Below are 21,181 nucleotides of genomic sequence, written 5' to 3'. Positions count from 1 at the left end.
AGAGACAGAGAGAAAGAGAGACAGAGAGAGACAGAGACAGAGAGAGACAGAGAGAATTACATACAGTAAAAGCAATATTGTTTTAAGAATGACTTTGAGGGGGCAGATTCAAGATTTGTGGAGAAAACCCAGGAGGTTGCAGGAAGTTGCCTAAACTCTTCCCAGTTTCCCTAGAAAACATTAAATTAATCCTCTAAATGGATTTTTCTGATTTAAGATAACTTAGGACTTCAGTAGAGTTCTGTCTCACTTGGATAAAAGAGCAGAGCAGCCTAGTGTAGATGGATTCCAGGAAAACCATGGAAAACTATTTTTTTATAAGATAAAATTTTATTTAGAGCATAGCACAGAAAAAAAATAGATAGTTAAACTATACTAGTGGGGGATGTCAACCTAACCCTCTCAGAACTAGATAAATATAATCACATAAACAAGAAAGACGTTGAGGCAAATAGAATTTTAGGAAAGTTAGTTATGGTAGACCTTAGGAGAAAAGTGAATGGGGAGAGAAAGGGATATACCTTTTTTCTCAGTGATACATTGACCAAACTGACCATGTATTAGGGCATAAAAACCTTGCAATTAAATGCAGACAGGCAGAAATGTTAAATGCATCCTTTTCAAATCATGATGCAATAAAAATTACATCTAATAAAGGACCATGGAAAGACACTAAAATATATTGTAAGTTAAATAATCTAATCCTAAAGAATGGGTAGGTCAAGCAACAAATCACAGAAGCAATCAATTTCATCAAAGAGAACAAACATAGACAACATACCACAACATATAGGATGCAACCAAAGCAGTTCTTATGGAAAACTGTATATACCTAAATACTTACATGAATGAAATAGAGAAAGAGGAGTAAAATGAATAGGGCATACAACTGAAAAAGCCAGAAAAGGAACAAATTAAAGATCCTCAGTTAAATACAAAATCAGAAATTCTGAAAATTAAATGAGAGATTAATAAAATTGAAAATAAGAAAACTTAAAACTAAAAATTGGTCTTATGAGAAAATCAATAAAATAGGTAAATCTTTGGTTAGTTTGTTTTTTAAACAAAGAAGAAAACCAAATTGCCAGTATCAAAAATGAAAATCAAGAAAAAATTAAAACAATAATTAGGAGCTATTTTTACACTACAACCAGGTTGGATTTATGCCAGTTTTGCAGTCCTGGTTCAATATTAGGAAAACTATCAGCATAATTGACTGTATCTCTAATAAAAACTAATTGAAATAATATGATTATTGAAATGGAAGCAGAAAAAGATTTTTGAGAAAATACAGCACTAGAGAACATAAGAATAAATGGAATTTTCCTTGAAATAATAAGCAGTAATTATCTGGGGTGTAGGGTTCAGGGAAATCTAGTACCTCTTGTGTGAAGGCTACTAACCCTTTTCAGAGCTGCTTTCCAACTTTGGTGTCCACCTGTTTCTCCTAATTCTTACTTGTGGCTCCAAGAAGCTATGACATGCACAATGGCAACATCCCTGTAAACCATTTAGGCAGATAGGCTAAATCAAGTTGAGCGTAACCAAAGGGTCTCAAACCCACTGGTGAGTTAAAGGGGCATCTAGATCAAGCATGTGAGGAGTTCCCCTGTTGGAATGAGCAGATGAGAACAATTTGTTCTGGCAGCCATGAAGGTAACTGAAACAGGCTCTGTGGAACACTTAGAGCTAGGTTAGATATCAAAGATGCCAAGGTCATCAGCTGCATCTTGAGCCACCACCAGTCATCGTGATTTGATCCTGCCACTGTATATTATGACCAGAGGAGAAAGTGAGGCTAATGACTTCCTGCAACTCTGCCTCACTTGAGTCCAATTTACACATGAATCAAAAGACATCATTTATACCATTTAACCAATCTCAAAGTCCTGTGGCTACAGGAAAATGACAAAACAGCAGGGGTGAATACACTGGGAACTGTAGTCACAATCCTAGACACAGCTGTTCAAGGCCATAGGGTTATTTTGTCTTTGGAAGCAGCAGTGGGATTCAGCAGCCCCCTGATGTGAGGAAGGGCATAGAAAAGGTGCCTTAAAAATTGTCGGTTTACCCAACTCTGGACTAATTACTATGGTATGTGGGGATCCCATCCTGCATTTGAAACACAAAATAATGTACAAAAATGCCTTCAAAGATGATTCCCCTCACTACTGCACATGGAATATATGCACCCTTACAGACAACAAACAATCAGTAGACTTGAAATACAAATAACCCTTGTTGCAAGAAAACTCAGCAGGTATCTCATCCAAAGCATCCTTGAGCAAAACAAGACTGACAAATGAAGGCCAGCTGACTGAATTGGGAGCTGGATGCAAATTTTTCTGAAGTGGACAAAGTGAAGGGGAACACTGTGAAGCTACTGTGGGTTTTGCAATCAAACCCTTCTAATCAACAAACATGTAAGTCTACCAAAAGGAATGAATGACAGGCTCATGATTGTGATTGACACTTGCAGGAAAATGTCACACCATCATTAGTGCTATGAAGAACCCTGATGAAGTCAAAGAAGAATTTTAAGAAGACATTACTCTTAATGTGCCAAAAGAGGATAAGTTTATAATTCTGGGTGACTTTAATGCCAGACTAGAATCAGACTACCAAAGAAAGGCTTAGGGAGGAAAGGAGTTGGAAACATCAATAGCAATGGTCACTTACTACTGATGATTTATGCATCTCATAACCTTCTCATCACCAACACTGTCTTCCATTTATCTAAATGCAACAAAGCTTCATATATGCACCCTCACAACAAACATTAGCATTTAATAGACTACATGATTGTAAGAAGAGGCAGATAGGATGTGAGAGTGATGAAGGCAATGTGTGGCACAGAGTTCTGGACCAATCATAGATTTATCCTCTCCAAGCTAAATATTTGCATTCCACAAAAGTGGCATCCTCAAGGCCAAACGACTGTCAGAAGAATTAATGTCAATAGATTAGAGCTCTTCTCTGAGAAGGAACAGTTTGTCGCTAACTTGGAGGGTAAGTTGAATCAACATACAGTTGGCAACAATGTAGCAGAAAAGGAGTGGGCAGCTTTCAGAGATTTGGTGTAAAGCACTGCATTTGCTCATCTGGGTCAGAACACTCCAAGACTGGTTTGATGAAAATAATGGGGGAAATCAGAAGTTGCTAAATGTAAGATCAGAACTCTACAGGGTTTACCAGCACAATAGTTCATTCATCTCTAAGAAGACCATATCGAATTCCTTCAAAAGTAAAGTACAAACAAATCATGGAAAAATGCAGGATTCTTAGCTCTGTAAGAAGACAAATGGAATTCAGTTTTATGCTGATAGTAACAATTCAAAGTATGTTTATGATGCTTTGAAGGCTATTTATGGACCAAAGACCTATGTAACTAGATAAGACTAGTAGTAAAGACCATCTTAAGTACTCATTGCTAATTTAGCCACATTGACTAGTGATAAGAACATGAACCAATAGAGATGGATTGAACCTTTCCATAGTGTTCTGAACAGACAATTATCAATCAATGTTGAGACCATTGACTGTTTACCTCAGGTTGAAGTCAATCTCTCCCTAGATGAAGTTCCAACTGAATAAGAGGTTTTAGGCTCCTTTCGTGTGGCAAAACACATGTTGCTAATTCTATTCCAGCTGAGATTTTTAGGCAGGAGGTCCATTGTACATTCAAAATCTGACTGAAATTTTCCAGGTTATATGGCAAGAGGAGGTTGGTCCCAAGGAGGCCAAAGATGCCTCTGTTATCCATCTCTATCAAGGGTAAAGGAAATAATTTGTCCTGTGGCAATCACAGGGGGATCTCTCTTTTAGTCACTGCTAGCAAGACTCTTGTCAGAGTTCTCCTTAATAGGCTGACCCTTCTCCTGGAAAATGGTCATCTACCTGAGAGCCAGTGTGGCTTCAAAAAGGGCCAAGGAACAGTCAATATGGTGTTTGCTGTCTGACAACTACAGGAGAAATGCCAGAAGCAGAACAGGGGTCTGTACACAATGTTTGTAGATCTGAACAAGTGCTTTGATATTGTCAGTAATGAGGGCTTATGGAAATTAGGTCAAAATTTGCTTTTCCAGAGTTCATCAGCAGCACTGGACACTAATTTCATGACAGAATGCTTGCTTGGCTTCTGGATAATGGACAATGCTGTCATGCTTTTCCAGTCACCAGTGGAATGACAAAAGGCTGTGTACTTGCTCCCATGCTTTTTATCATGATGTTTTTAGCCACATTATCAAATGCCTTCAATGAGGACAAGCACTGCATCAAGGTCAACTGCTTCACTGATGGTAAATTCTTCAATTTGAAAAAGCTACAAACTAAGACCAAAGTGGAGGAAGCGGTGTTGCATGATTTTCTGTTTGTAGATGATTGTGCACTCCATGCAGCTTCTGAAGATGAGATACAACAAAATGTGGATCAATTCCCTGCTGTTTGTGCTAATTTCAGCCTAACAACTAACACCAAGTAAACATATGTGCTCCATCAGCCACTCCCACATCATCCATACATGGAATCATTGGTGAAGTTTTGGATGCAGTGGATAAGTTCACTTACCATGGTACTGTGTCTTCCAGGGATGTACACATTATGAATGACATTGACACATTCATTATCAGAAGTAGCTCAGTGTGTGGGAGGCTCTGAAGGAAAGTGTGGGAGAAAAGGATTAGACTGACTACCAAACGGAAGATCTACAGAGCCACTGTGCTGACCTTATTGTTGTTTGCCTGTGAATCCTGGACAGCATACCAGCTCCATGCTGGGGAAACCAAATCACTTCCATTTGAATTATCTTAGGAAGATTCTGAGATCACCCAGCAGGATAAGATAGCAGATACTGAGGTCATTTCTCAAACTAAACTGCCAAACTTTCAAACTCTGCTTCAGAAAGCACAACTCTGATGGGCTGGCTATGTTGTTTGTATGCAAAATGTACACTTGCCAAAAAGACTGTTTGATGGGGAATTAACAGAATGCAAGCTCTCATATGGTGGTCACAAGAAGTGATACAAGGATAGTCTCAGCTTTGGAGTTTATGGTTTGACATGGAAAACACTGGAGCAGGACCACTCAGCATGGCATGCTGACATCAGAGAAGGTTCTGTGCTCTATGAGTAAAGCAGAATTGAAACAGTTCAAAGGAAATGCAGGATGAACAAATTTAGGGAATCTACCCCAAATGTTCTCATGGATTATTTGTGGTCAACCTGTGGCAGGACATTTTAAGCTCATATTGGTCTGATCAGCCACAGTTAGACACACTGAAATTTGATTCTAACATAGTGTTGTCATTTTGGTCCTCTTTGAGAACAAAGGACAACAACCAATCAACAAGTATCTATCTAAAACCACCAGCTAGTATTTTGTGTAATAAGGATAAGCTAGAAGCTTTGCCAATAAGAACAGGATGAAGCAAGGATGCCAATTATCACCTTTAGCATTTAGTATTATACTAGAAACATTAGCTTTAGCAGTAAGGGAAGAAAAAGAAATTGGAGAAATTAGAATAGACAACAGAAAAATGAAACTATCCCTTTTTGAAGATGATGTGATGATATACTTAGAGAATCTTGGAGAATCAATTAAAAACTATTGGAAATAATTAATAATTTTAGCAAAGTTGCAGGATATAAAATAAGTTTACATAAGTCATTGGCATTTCTATATACTACCAACAACACCCAACAGTTAAAGATAGAAAGAGAGGGGCAGCTAGGTGAATAGAGCACTGGCCCTGGAGTCAGGATAACCTGAGTTCAAATCTGGCCTCAGACACTTAACACTTACTAGCCACATGACCTCAGGCAAGTCACTTAACCCCAATTGCCCTGCCTTCCCCCCTCCAAGAAAAAGTGCCCCCCCACAAAAAAGAGAAATTTCATTTAAAATAACTGTGGACAATGTAAAATATTTGTGAGTCTACCTGTGAAGACAAATCCAAGAACTATATGAATACAGTTACAAAACACTTTTCACACAAATAAAGTCAGATCTAAATAATTGGAAAAATACCAATTGCTCATGGATAGGTTGAGGTAATTTTTTAAAATGACAATTCTTCCTAAATTAATTTACTTATTCATTGCCATACCAATCAAACTATCAAAAATTTATTTTATAGTACTAAAAAAATAATAACAAAATTCATCTGGAAGAACAAAATATCAAGAATATCAAGAAAATTAATGGGGAAAAATTCAAAGGAAGGTGGTTTAGCTGTATCAGATCTAAAATTATAGTATAAAAGCAGCAATCATCAAAACTATTTGGCTCTTACTATGAATAGAGTAATAGATCAGTGGAATAAATTAGGTAAACAAGACATAGTAGTCAATGACTGTAGTAGTCTACTACTTGAGAAACTCAATGACTCCAGCTTCTGGAATTCAAACTTACTATTTGACAAAAATTGTGGGAAAAACTGAAAAATTGTATGGAAGAAACTAGTCATATACCAACATCTTATACCATATTCCAAGATAAAGTCAAAATAGTATATGATTTAGACATAAACCTTCATACCATAAGCAAATTATGAGATCAAGGAAGAGTTTATCTGTCAGATCTATGGAAAAGGGAGTAATTTATGACCAAACGATATAAAGAGCATTATAAAATGCAAAATGGATAATTCTGATTACATTAAGTTCAAAAGATTTTACACAAAGTCAATGTAACCAAGACTAGAAGGAAGGCTGAAAGCTGGGAAAGAATTTTTACTGCCAGGGCCTCACTTCTAAAATATGTAGAGAACTCAGTCAAATTTATAATAATACAAGTCATTACCCAATGGATAAATGGTCAAAGGATATAAACAGGAAATTTTCAAATGAAGAAATTAAAGCTATCCATAGTCATATTAAAAATGTTCTAAATCACTATTGATTAGAAAAATGCAAATCAAAACAACTCTGAGGTACAATGGCACACCTATCAGATTGACTAACATGACAAAACAGGAAAAATGATAAGTGCTGGAGAAGATTTGAGAAAACTGGAACTCTACTGCAATGTTGATGGACTTGTGAACTGATCCAACTATTCTCGAGAGCAATTTAGAATTATGGCCAAAGAACTATAAAATTGTGCATATCCTTGAAGTCCAGCAATACTACTACTAGGTCTGTATTCCAAAGAGATCATAAAAAGGGAAAATGACCCACATGTACAAAAATATTTATAGCAGCTCTTTTAGCGGTGGCCAAGAATTAGAAATTGGGGGGATGCCCATCAAATGGGGAATGGCTAAACAAGTTGTGGTATATGAATGTAATGGAATACTATTGTTCCATAAGAAATGATGAGCAGGCAGATTTCAGAAAAACATGGAAAGACTTAAGTGAACTGATGCTGAATGAACTGAGCAGAACCAGGAGAACATCATACACAGTAATAGCAGTGGACATACGAAGAAATATATTATCTGCTCCCAGAGAAAGAATTAATAAATAAAAATATGTATAGAGTAATTTTACATATATTTATGCCTATTTTTGTCTAATGTTAGTCATATCTAGGTTGGGGAGGAGAAGGAAGAAAAAAAGAAATTTACATGATAATTTTGTGGTATAATTGAAAGAAATAGCAAGTCATATATAGTAGAGTTAATAATTTCATATACAATCTTTTTTTTAACTATGTTACGGAAATATTTGTTTTATTCCTTAAGAAAAAATATTTTTAAAAGAAAAACAGGTTTTTTTAATTCAATTTTTTAAAAATGAGAAAACTGGAAAGCAATCTGGCACAAATTAAGTGTGGAGCAATTCTCACATCATAGACCAAGATAGGTTCCAAGTGGATATAAGATTTAGATATAATGCATATTTGCACAATTTCTACCATTAAGGAACAATCTAATTGAATAGAAGAAAGATTATGATGTAAGGCACAAGACTCTGAATCAAGAATATCTGGATTCAAATCCTACCTCAGACATATACTATCTGATTAACCATGGGGAAGTCACTTAACTTCTCTGTCTCTGTTTCTTCATCTGTAAAATAAGAAGGCTGGGTTCAGTAAAACCTAAGGTCCATTCTAGTTTTAAATATATGACTCTATGATCTATGAACTTAATAAATACATGGAAAGTAAGCCAATAATATCAGAATCAAATACAATAGTCAGAAATGTAGGAAATAGAAAAAATAGCCAGTAATGTGGGAACCAATACAAGAGTTCTATGCTTAACTATAAAGGGATGACTACAATGAATGAAATAATTAATTATGTGTGATAAATAAAAAAATAACCTCAAGAAAGAACTTAGTTGTGAATAATTTTGAGTAAGAACTATAATTGGATAGGGAATTATGATAGAGAGAAATCATACAATTCCCTCCTAGTGTGAGAGGCAAACAGTGAAGACATTCATTGTCCTATGGGGCAATTAAAAGATACACGCTGATTGATTGATAATGACACTGGATAAAGTGTTCTGGGGTTCCAATAAGTAGAATTTCCTCTACTATATCTTCCTCTATAAAACTTGAGAAAGTTTTGAAGTATTTGGGGAATGTAGTTGTATTCTAACACTCTTTTTACTTCTCTGAGTGTGAGTCATTAACATCAAAAGTCTCACTCAACTTAGCAATATAATTCAATTTGTTTTAAAAATTGGTAAGGTACCTACCACATATAGAACACTATGTAAGGGACTGCCAAGATAAAAAAAAGTTTAAAAAGTATATTCTGTCCCTTAATGAAGTTAAATAGGGAAATATGACATACAGAAATAATTAATTCCAAATATATGAATAGTACAATAAGTCAAACATGTCAAAATGACAATTAAAGCATTCTCCTTGACTAGATTATCATAGAATTAGTTTTCAGGACTCTTGTTACAATATTCTATAATAACTAGTCATCTTTCAAAAGCCCAATGTACTATATTGTTATTGTATTGTAAGTACATTGAGGGCAAAGGTCAAAGCCATTTGCCTTCTTATAGTAAAAGGTACCTAGCAAAGAACAAAAGCTTTAAAAATGTGTTATTTAATTTTAACCTACCTAGATATGTAGTGAGCTTTGCTCTGAAACCTTTAGAGTTGTAGACATGGTTGATTTATAACATTGACTGAACTAAATTTGAAAAACAAGATATAGAACAATGACTCCTCACTAAAAGGGGCCTGCTCATCCTTACCCCTCCCCCTTTTTCTTGCAAAGGTGTTTGGATTTTAATTTATGGTTTTGGAATTTGCTTGTTAAAAGTGGAATTTGGCTTAACCTGAATAAAAAATGTAGGCTGGGAAAAGATGCCCATTGCATTATTTTTGTATTTCTTAATTTCTGACATCATCACCATCATTATTGGGCTATATTCAGTTACATCTTCAAAAATTATCTAAATTGAAATGCAACAGGGATCAGATAAACAAAGTTTCCTAGATTTGGCTGAAGGTTGACCTATAATCTGAATGGAGAAAAACACACCAAACTCTTAGACAAAAAGAGAAGAGTTTTGCCAACCATAAAAGCAGTAGAGCAAAGAGAGAAAGGTAGTAAGCTCTCTGAGTCAGGGAGGAATTGCTATTGCCCTAGATTCAGATCTTACTTTCTGAGTGGTGCACATAATTACAGGGGACTGATTTTAACTGCTGACAATGAATTTGATTTGACAGCATTAAGTTCTTATTATTGAAGAGGATCAAGCAACTGGTTACATTGCCCCTAGTTTTATTTTTATACCTTCCCTAGAACCAATCAGAATGCAGCTTCTCAATAAATACTTAATAGAATTGAATGCTATTGATATGATGAGTGTTAGGGAAAGTATAATTATTAAAAAATAAATGAATCCCCACTACTAAAAAAAACTAACTTCCTGAAATATATCTTACTAACGTTGGATCAATTCCATCATCTTCAAATGTTAAGGAGAATAAAATAACATGATAGAGTACTACAGTATTCCTTGTTGGAAGTATTCTTAAAATTATAAATGTGAGCATTTAATATATATGATATATATATGCACACATATACACATATGTGCGCATATGCATATATGTACATATATGAATGTATATATGTAAAATATTGTGTACACCTATTTTATAAATATATGTGTGTGTATAAAATATACAGGTATATATATACAATTCCCATTTTAAATGCTAGTTATAACATTTTATAGGAAACATATAACTCTCTATGACAATAATAATTTTTAATCACCAAACACATTTATTTAAGGTTGCTCTACAACCTTTGAATTCAAGCAAGTCTAGGGAACACCTTTGAATCCCACCTAGGATCTCCATGAAACCTAGCTATCAGATTTTATTTTGATTTTTTAAAAAATAAAGTCCCTAACGGAATCTAGGTCATTGTTATTACTACAGTAATTTAAAGAAGAGAAGAAGTGATTACTAGTATTACTGCCTTTCTTTGAAAGAATTAAGAACATACATAAAATAAGAAAAATAATCTTTAAAGTAGGTACCAATTTGTATTAGCAGAAGGGATTTACTCATCAGGAGTTTCCTATACCAAAAAACATCACAGGTTAGCAAAAATAAATAAATATAATGTTATATGGTAGGTCTTTTACCTATTTCATATTGCTGACACAGGATGGATGTATTTGCCCTTTGATATGTAAATTGTTCCCTCTCCCTCTGAGAGTCATTATGAATTATCATGCCAGAGCAACCCATATGCAGGTACACCACCTGTCATGTCCTACAAACCCTCACGGTGACAGATACAAGAATACTGGACATATGGTTGTTGTCACAGACAAATATTTCACTGTTTTAATAGTGGAAATGAAAACCTGAGTTACAACCCAGCTGGAAACCAGTTATAAATTAGGGACCTCAAAGATTCTGTGACTGCTGAACATGAGGCCACTAGTATTGAAGGATAACACTAAACAATGCTGACAGCTCATCTCCCTATTCGAAATACCTTTAACTGTGCTTGAAAATTGTTGAGGCAGTGCCTTACGAATTGGCATTAATAGCTTTTCTACCTGCTTCCTAGTGCTTGAAATCTTTTAGCAAATAAATGCATTTTAGGAATCTCTGATTTGGTAAGCTTGGGGAACTCCATACTGTGGGAATTACCTCAAGCAACTATGATTTAGATTGGAGGAGAAGTCATAAGGATTTACATATACGAAACACACATGTCAAATGAGTTGGCCAGGGATACTGAGTAAGAAGGGTCAGAAGAGGACATGAACTTTAGTCTTCTTGACTATAAACCCAGTAGTTTCTTCACTAGGCTGTGCTTCGTAACATGATTAAACAATAAACTTATCCAAGGAAGATGACCTAAAACAAAGGCCCAGGTCTTGGGTAAGTGACTTCTGATGAGGAGGACCTCCTAATGAGTATATAAGGACCACAGTATGTAGTGTTCATCACTTGCTCATACATGACAGGTTATTTTTAAATTATTTGAATTAACTTTTATAGTTGATTAGCATTTCTTTACTCTTTTGCTCACCTCCTCCCCTTTCCTCAGCATTGGAAACAAAGGAAAACAAAACTCATAAAATATGCATAATCAAGCAAATCATATTCCCATGTTGACCATTTTCAAATATTTTATCTTATTTTGCATATTTAGTCCATTACTTCTCTGTCAGGAAATGGGAATCATTTTCCACGATAAGTCTTGTGTAATCATGGTTGACAACTGCATTAAACTTTCAATGTGGTCATCTTCACTTATAATCATCAAGCCTGTCTTTGCCAGGAAACAGGAAGATTAAATGAAGTTATGATGTTCAGTGTTTGTCTTTGTATATTGTTTTAAAAGTTTATCATTTTTGTATTTCAGTAAACTACTTCTTAGTTTTCATACTTCAACTCCAATTACTTCATTGTCCACTTATCCAAGCTAATCTTGTCCTGAAACAGTCATTCATTCGTGATTGGACATGGAATTTAAATTACAAATATCCCTGGAGGAGGTACGGATAAGCAACTGGTGCTTCCATTCATATCAAGATTGAAACAACTGATATAAAATATTTTATTGAAAGCAAGTACCAAGAGCACCTGAGTGGGTGTAATGGTAACATAATTTGAATTTGACAATCCCTTTGAGTTTGCAAGGTTAGCAGGTACTTAGCACTTAGTAACTGATCAAGCCTCTTTGGGGAACACAAAGGTATGAACTCCTGTCTCCTGTTACTGACATAACAGGAAGGGGTTGGCTGAAATAGGAAGCTAGGTGCATTTGAATTGTATATAAGGAAAAGCCCTAGGAAAGAACAGTCAGAATTTCGTGGGACCAGCATCTGGAGGCAGAGCAGCTACAGAAGAGAAATGAGAATTGAGAACTGGATCAGAATTTCCTGAGAACTTGTGGCACTGGTGGTCCTCTGAAGAGGAGGCCAGGAGCCCAGGACCACCCCACACACACACAAGTTGGATAAGGTGATTCTGATATTTTGAACGACCTGCAGAGGACTCAAGAAGCATGACTGGATATTAAGATTTTGTCTGTTTGTGGCTTGGTTGAGGCTTGAATTCCCAAGAATAGAAATTGTGAAGGATTTGAGATGGACTCGATCCTTTGGATTTCAGTGTGGAGCAGGACTTAAACAGAGAGTTGGACAAGGAACTGGGAGCTGTCTGCCTTTGAATCCAGGTGACTGGTGGATTCAGGTAGGAGCTGCCTGCCTTGAGTCAAGATGAAAAGACCTCAGGGGCAGCTAGGTGGTGCAGTGAGTAAAGTGCCAGCCCCAGAGCCAGGAGGACCCAAGTTCAGTTCTAGCCTCAGACACTTAACACCCACACCAAAAAAAAAAAACAAAAAAAACTAGCCGTGTAACCTTGGGCAAGTTACTTAACCCCAATTGCCCTCCAAAAAGGCAAAAAAAAATTTTTTTAATGAATAAATAAATAAAGATGAAAAGACCTCTCCATGGGTACTGAGTAGTGATGAAATTGTACTTCACTAGTGACCTAGGAGTGGAGGGTCTGTGTATTTTCTAATTATTGTAGTTAGTGATTAATGATACTTAGTAACTGGTTACTGAATAAGTAATTGATTTGTAAGCTAGTATGCCCCATGAGTGGAAAACTTTGACAATTGTACTCTGTGATTGAATTAAGGATTTTGTGAATGCTTGAGTTACTAAATGATTGTTCTGTGTTCAAAACTTTGTGGCCACTGTGGTGGAAACTATGTGGCCATTTTAATGATAAGCTGTTGTGAATACTATATTGTGATTTTCTGTGATAAACTGTAATATGGTGAATGCTGTAGCTTGATTTTCTGTGAACATTTTGCTTTGATCTGCTATGGAATAAATAGAGTGTTCACTATACAGTGTAATCAGATCCTTAAAAGCTGTTCAAAGTAGCATTCTTCTGCAAAGTTGCTCATGCATGGCATTACAGTTGGGGAGAAAGTAGCTCTATAGAGGGCATGGGGAGAGGGAATTAAAAAAAAATGAAAAGTGCAACCAACAAGGATATACATCTATTATTTCATGATTTTTTTTTCTATAACTAACACTAAATGTTTATTTTCTCCAGTTCTTCACTGCTACTTCACAAATGGCCAATCAGATCTCTGCTTAACATTCTCTAAGAGGTATTAATTCTAGAAGCCAAATCAATGGTCTCTAACCATTACCAATAGCTATCTGTTAATAACAAACATTGCCTTTTATTTTCCATTCTTCTATGCATGGCTGCATAGAAATTATTCATTTGGGGAGCAGTTTATAAGGTAATTTACTTCATTTTGCCAGTGTAGAAACCCTCCTGTGCTCAGGAAATGCTTAATCTCAGACTACATTTTTATGGTTCAAAGAATAGCACATGTCACATTATAGATATACAAAAGAGTTACATTGGTTCTCTTTTTAAAACCATGACATGGAAATAATGAGGTATTTCTCAAATTTGAAATGGATAACATTTTTAAATGTTGCTTCCCAACAATCATTGGCAAGATGACTGCAGCATTTCCTCATTACACCTTCAGAGAAGTTGAGAGTCTTGGATCTCCTCTACTAGGGTATGACCTTTTATGAAGGAGTGAAATTAATGAGTGATCTACAGAATGCATAAGTAACCCAACCCTATTTATTCATAAGCACGATCTAATCTGATAGATATGCTTTGGAATAAATGTTCTGTATGAAGGGGGCTAGAATAATTTTTCAGAAGACTGGGAAATGAAAATATTAACAACTGGGAAATCGCTTTATGGGTCTTTGGTGAAGATTCTCCAATTTGAATAAAATATATAAAAATGGAAAACAATGTCTATATTTCTTCCTCTATCAGAAAGCAAAAGCAATGACTCAGCTATGACATAAAGCATTTAAAATGTTGGTGTTTTTTCATGATCTAATATTAAACAGCATATATTAGTAAGCTACCATATTGGAGCACTGGATTTTAGCAACATATTTTTATACTTATTCATAATATGCTACTACAATGAAAATAGAATTTTCCATGGCATATCCACAAAGTATTTGCATACCTAGACACACAAAAGTTAGGTAAATATGGGACACTATATCAAGACTTTAGCCTGAACAATGGGAGATATTGTGGTACAGTAGAAAGAACTCTGGCTCTAGACTCAGAAGAGCTAGGTTCCAATCCCCATTTCTGACAATTTTTGTGACTTCAGAAAAGCACTTAAGCTCTGTAGACTTCCAGTTCCTCGTCTGTAAAATTTTTTTAAAAGTGTATCTTCATGGTCTCTTCCAGCTCTAAACTTGATCTTGCTAACATTTTCTAATTCACTTTGCTAGCGACAAAAATTTCCTTCCCCAAAACCCCATAAAAAAAAGCTTCTACCAATGATGACCCCCGACCCAAATTTCTCTCAAAAGGATAGAATTCCAAGTATGATTTGTGAGTCAGCTGGTGTCAATATATCTTTATATATATTTTTTTATTTTGATTGTATTTGTTTATTTTATAATTTTTTTATTTATTTGTTTTCAGCTTTCAACATTCGCTTCTATAAGATTTTGAGTTCTAAATTTTCTCCCCCTCACTCCATTCTCCCCTACCCAAGAGGCAATACAATCTGAGATGGGCAATACTTTTACAATCATATTAAACATATTCATGTTGTGAAAGAATTGGAACTAAAGGGAAAAACCACAAGAAAAAAAAAACAAGAGATAGAGAGAAAATAATATGATTTGATTTGCATTCAAACTCCATAGCTCTTTCTCTAGAAATGTCATCAGTCTTTTGGAGTTGTCTTAGATATTTGTATGGCTGAGAAGAGGTAAGTCTATCAAACTTGTTACTGTTACTATGTATAATATTCTCCTGGTTCTGCTCACTTCATTCAGAATCAGTTCATGTCCAGGTTTTTTTGAAGTCCACCTGCTCATCCTTTCTTACAGCACAATAGAATTCCAGTATATTCATATACCACAACTTCTTCAACCATTCCCCAGTTGATGGGCATCCCCTCCATTTCCAATTCTTTGCCACCACAAAAAGAGCTGCTATAAATATTTTTGTACATGTGGGTCCTTTTCTGGTTTTTATGATATCTTTGGGATATAGACCTAGAAGTAGTATTACTAGGTTAAAGGGTATGCACAATCTGATAGCTCTTTAGGCATAGTTCCAAATTGCTCTCCAGAATGAATGGGTCAGTTCACAACTCCACCAAGACATAAGAGTTCCAATTTTCCCACATCTTCACCAACATTTATCATTTTACTGTTTGTCATGTTAGTCAATCTTATAGAAGTGATGTGGTACCTCAGAGTTGTTTTGATTTGCATTTCTCTAATCAATAGTGATTGAGAGCATTTTTATATGTAACTATAGTATAATCTTGGATGCAATGGCGGCACAAATATTTTTTCATTTAACATAATCAAAGTTTTCCATTTTGCATTTCATAATGTTCTCTATCTTTTGTGTGGTCATAAATTCTTCCATTCTTCATAGATCTGATAGGCAAACTAGTTTTGCTCTCCTAATTTCTTTATAGTCTCACCCTTTATATCTAAATCAAGTACCCATTTTGACCTTATCTTGGTATATGGTGTAAGATGTTGGTCTATGCCTAGTCTCTGTCATACTATTTTCCTGTTTTCCCAATAGTTTTTATTAAATTATGAGTTCTTATCCTAGAAACTGGAGTCTTCGGATTTCTCAAACAGAAGATTACTGTAGTCATTGACTACTGTGACTTGTGTACCTAACCTATTGCACTAATCTACTACTCTTTTTCTTAGCCAGTACCAAGTTGTTTTGACGATTGCTGCTTTATAATATGGTTTTAGAGGTGGTATGGCTAGGTGGTGGCACTATCTCTTGCAATTCTAAATCTTCCCCAGGCTTTCATACTGTGGACAGGAAAAGGATTCCATTACCCAGAGGCTATTATGAAGATTAAAATGAAAAATCAATAAATCCTTGAGCTAATTTTAAAAATAAACATTGCAATGAGTTGTAGGTCATATTGAGGATAGAAGGAATCTGTGCCATTTAAGGACTCAATTTTGATCTGCCTTTGGGATTAGGTGATCTATAGTTACTTAGTGAGCAACAGGTAGCCTAAAAGTGAACAATCATAGGATAATAGATTTAAGACTGAAAGGAGCCATAAATATTATCATGTTCAAGGCATTTCCTATACAATGAGGAAATTGTCCCGCTGAAGTTAAGTGATTTACTTAGTTTCACAAAAGCTATACTGGCAGAGTCAACATTCAAACTCATGTCAACTAAGTAAATGTGTTTCTCATTTACTGCAAAAGAGTACTTATTATCACAAGATTAAATCCTTATCATCAAGGATTTAAATTAGGGGATGAGACTTTGAAGTATTAACACATATCTAACAACACAAGTAGGGAGTCACTATAAAATGAATATTACAGAAAACAAATGCTTTAGACATTCAGAAAAGGGAGATGTCAGTTGGCTCATATGTGAAAACTGTCTGCTCCAATTAAAAATGTCAAGGTCTGCCTAGTTAGTTACCTTAATTAGTAGAAATGTCAGTGGGCTGGCTATGAAGTTTCTGTTTCATAGTATGCCTCCATGATCATATGCCACCTTTGGATAAGGTTCATCTTAAACAGTGCCTCATTTTATCAATATTAATTTTTTGTTAATGCATTCTGTTTTTAACATCATTATAATTCAATTCAGTATTCTCCCCTCCACCTAAGAAAAACCAGTTTCATATAACAAATATTGTTTAAAGAAAAAAAGGAAAAGATGAGGAAAACTCAGCATAACTAATCGTGAATATCCTAAATCTAACAAGAGATAGAATGGGCGTGTCTTCTGAGCTTTCCTTTTGAGTCATTTTTTCTCCATAATTTTATAATATCCATTTATTTATTTTTAGTGGGAGGGTGTTTTTCAATTTACTTTATTGTAGTCATTGTGCATATTGTTTTATTGATTCTGCTTGCTTCACTTTTCATCAGTTCATGTATTTCTTTTGAGGTTTCTCTGTCTTTATCATACATGTTATTTATTGAAGCACAGTAATATTCAGTTGCATTAATGTGCAACAATTTATTTAGCTAAAGATGGACATGTTTATTTCCAATTCTCTAACATAAAAACTACTTCCATAAATATTTTGGTCTATATAGAGAATTTCTTTTTGTAAATAGCCTCCTTTGGGTATATGTTGAGTACTGTATTTTCCAGGTCAAAAAGTAAAAATAGGTCAAATGATAAAAATAATTTGGTCAATTTATATACATGATTTCAAATTACTTTTAAAATGATTGTACTGATTCACAGTTCTACCAGTAGTGTTGCTGTCTTCTCACAATTGCTCCAACATTGACTATTCTCATCTTTTGTCATCTTTGATCATTTGCAAGATATAAAGTCTCATTATTGCTTGCTTTGCATTTTTCTTAATAGTGATGTGAAGAATTCTTTTGGGGCAGCTAGGTGGCCCAGTGAATAGAGCACCGGCCCTGGAGTCAGAAGGACCTAAGTTCAAATCTTTCCTCAGACACTTAGCACTTACTAGCCATGTGATCTTGGGCAAGTCACTTAACCCCAATTGTCCTGCCTTCCTCTCTCCAAAAAGAAAAAAAAAAAGAATTATTTCACAAAATTGTTAATATCCTGTGTAAGATCTGGAATTCTCCTGGTTGGGGAACCCTATACCTTTCCCATAACTGTGGGGTGTTCTTTTTATACCAAAGGAAGAGGCTAAGTATCTTCAGATTGATTAAAAATAGTACTTTGTTCAACCATTATGAATATTTTCAAAGAGGGGCAGTCTTCAGTTTGGGGTAGTAAACAGATAGTTTAGTGGATCCCTGCTAAAGAACTGCAAATGGTAATTATATATAAATATATAATTATATTACCAAGTGGTAATTATAGAAAGAAGGAAAAGGCAGATAGAGCTAGAAAATGCATCACGACTAATTTGTGGATATTTTTGGTTTTCTAATAAATAATGAACTAGAAAGTTAAGCCAATATTGTGACCAAATGTATGTTCATGCATTGATCTTCTCTGGGTCACATATAGGTCACAATATTCTTATTTTGGTTTTCATAAGTCATATTATCTTAAGTTATGAATCAGAGTTTAAAATGTAACTCAGTACCTAAGCTATGATTGTAAACAGGTCACCGTGTTTGGGCTTCTTCCTTTTATAGAGTTTAAGTTTTTATTGTTTTTCACTTATTACTGTATTTTATGGCTTTTTCCCAATCGGTGCCCCACATCTTGCAATTCTTCTTTTGAAAACTTTTCATTCTTTTTGATCATTTATGTTTTAGAGGATAACTTTTGAATACTTGTACATATATTTGAATGCATACATATATATGTAAATATATGTTAATTCTTTATATAATTGGGATACCAGACCCTTATCACAGAAATTTGATAGAGAATTTTCCCAGAGTTTTTCTTCTTATCCTAGGTGTTTGTGCATAAGTTCCTCAGTTTCATATAGCAAAAATTTTCTGTTTTATCTTCTAAAATTGTCTCTATCCCTTATTTGGTTGAGTATATCTTTCTATCTTCAATTGTGTGAAACATATGATCTCTTTTATTTTTTTGTAATATGATCTTTAATATTAAGGTCATTTGTCCATTTAGAATATATTGTGAAATAAAGTATAAAACATTAGCCCAAATCTAATTTCTTCCAGATTACATTCTAGTTTTCCCTGTAGATTTTATCAAATAGGGAGCAATTTCCTAAGTAATTTGTATTTTAAACACTGAGTGATTAAATTCCATTCTTTGTGGTTCTTTTTTGGTTAGTCTCTCTCTCTGTCTCTGTCTCTCTCTCTCTCTCTCTCTCTCTCTCTCTCTCTGTCTGTCTCTCTCTCTCTCTCTCTCTGTTTCTTTTTCTCTTTCCTTCCCCTCATGCTCTTCTTCCTCCTGCTCTGAATAAGAGAGGATTTTAAAGACTTTATAATACCATTTGAGGTCCAGAAGTGCTCTCTTCCTTTCATTCTAATCTCCCTTGAAATACTAGATCTCTTATTTTCCCAAATGATTTTTTTATTATTTTAAAATGTTCTCCAAAGAAGGCTTTGACTGGTATAACATTAAAATTGTAAGTTAACTTGGGTAATATTGACATTTTTATTATATTGGCACAGCCCATTTTTGAGCACTAAATATTCCTAATTGAATCCATACAAGTATTTTCTTTCTTCCATTTGGTGAATTAGTTCTCAAATATTTTGGAAATTTTGTACTTATTTGGAGTGAAATTTCTCTTACTGATATTGCATTTGGGTTTTGTTATTATTGTATAGAACTGCTGTTGATTTTTGAGGATTTGTTTTGTAGCTTGAAATTTTGCTGAAGTTTTTGTTTCAGTTTAGTATCTACTTAAATTTTTTTCACTTAGCATCTTTGCTGATTCCCTAAGATTTCCCAAGTCATTCTTCCTTTACATATTTGTCTTAAATTCCTTTCTCTTTTTTTATAGATGTTGCTAGCATTTCCAAAATGATATCAAATAATCATGGAGAGAGTGAGAATCTCAGCCTTCTCCCATGCTGGGTAATTGTCCAATTTCCATCTGCAGTTCTGTTTGCTTTGGTAGGACTATAAAAGGCAAACAGATGAGCTTATTTTTTGTCATAGATTCAACAGGGAATCACTAAAATTTAAGTAGGGGAGTGACAAATGTTTTTTTTTTAAATCCTTTTGGCAGGTGGGTGGAGAGCAGTTGGAAGTGTGAATAAATTTGAGGCAGGGAGACCAATTATGAAGACATTAAAAAAAATAGAAAGGTAAGTGAGACTTTGAACCAAGAAGCTGAATCTGTGAGTAGATAGAAAGATTTAGAAAGGAAATATCATGAAAGTAGAAATAACATTTGACTATTTCATATTTGATTAGATCTATAAAATGAGAGGGGTGAAGTAGTTGGCATACGAGGACCCTCTCATCTCTAGAGGTCTGACTTGTGACCTATACTTGAGGACCTCTCAGTGCCATAGGCAACTCTCTAAAACTCTAATTTACAAATACATTTCACATCTGCATCAATAGAGAGTTTTTCTAAACCAGGAGTTCCCCTAGAAGACTGGAATTTTTAAAAAATGAAAAAGAAATTAATAAATTAGGTTACTCTTCTTTGAAAAATTTTGCGAATAAAGGAATAATCAATTTATAAATACTGAAGACAAACCTCTGAAATCCATATTCCAATGGCACACTATGGCATACCTTAGGTTTTCAAAGGCATACCAAGTTATACAGAATTCTACTATGGTTTACCAACACACACAATGTTTATACTCTAAGCGGAGAGGGCAAGGGAAGTAATGGGGAAGGGAACAAGCATTCATAAAAGTCCTGCTATATGTTAGGCATTGCTCTAAGTAATTTCTAAATAGTATCTCCTTTGATCCCCACAATAGTTCTGTGAAGGTAGTGCTATTATTATCCCACTTTACAATTGAACAAAAGTTAAATAACTTGCCCAGGATCACATAACTAGTGTCTTCTAAAGATCATTCCAGTTAAGTACAGAAAATCTCATGGAAAGATTGGCCATTAAAGGATTCTTTTTTTTTTTTTGTCATGGCAGCTCATGAAGACCATCTACTAAGGTGTGGTAGGATTATAATCATCCTCCAAGGGGTTACACACATCAAAGACATCTTTTTTTTTTAATGTGGATTTTTTACAATTACAGATATTGAGATATTTTCCCTAAAGAAATTGGCAGATAGAGG

The sequence above is a fragment of the Petaurus breviceps genome, unplaced genomic scaffold (genome assembly GCF_028583685.1).
Source record: "Petaurus breviceps papuanus isolate PSGF00001 unplaced genomic scaffold, PetGlider_PUasm1.0 90842, whole genome shotgun sequence".
Taxonomy (NCBI): Eukaryota; Metazoa; Chordata; class Mammalia; order Diprotodontia; family Petauridae; genus Petaurus; species Petaurus breviceps.
The sequence above is the reverse complement of the archived record's forward strand: the minus strand, read 5'-3'. Positions refer to the sequence as shown.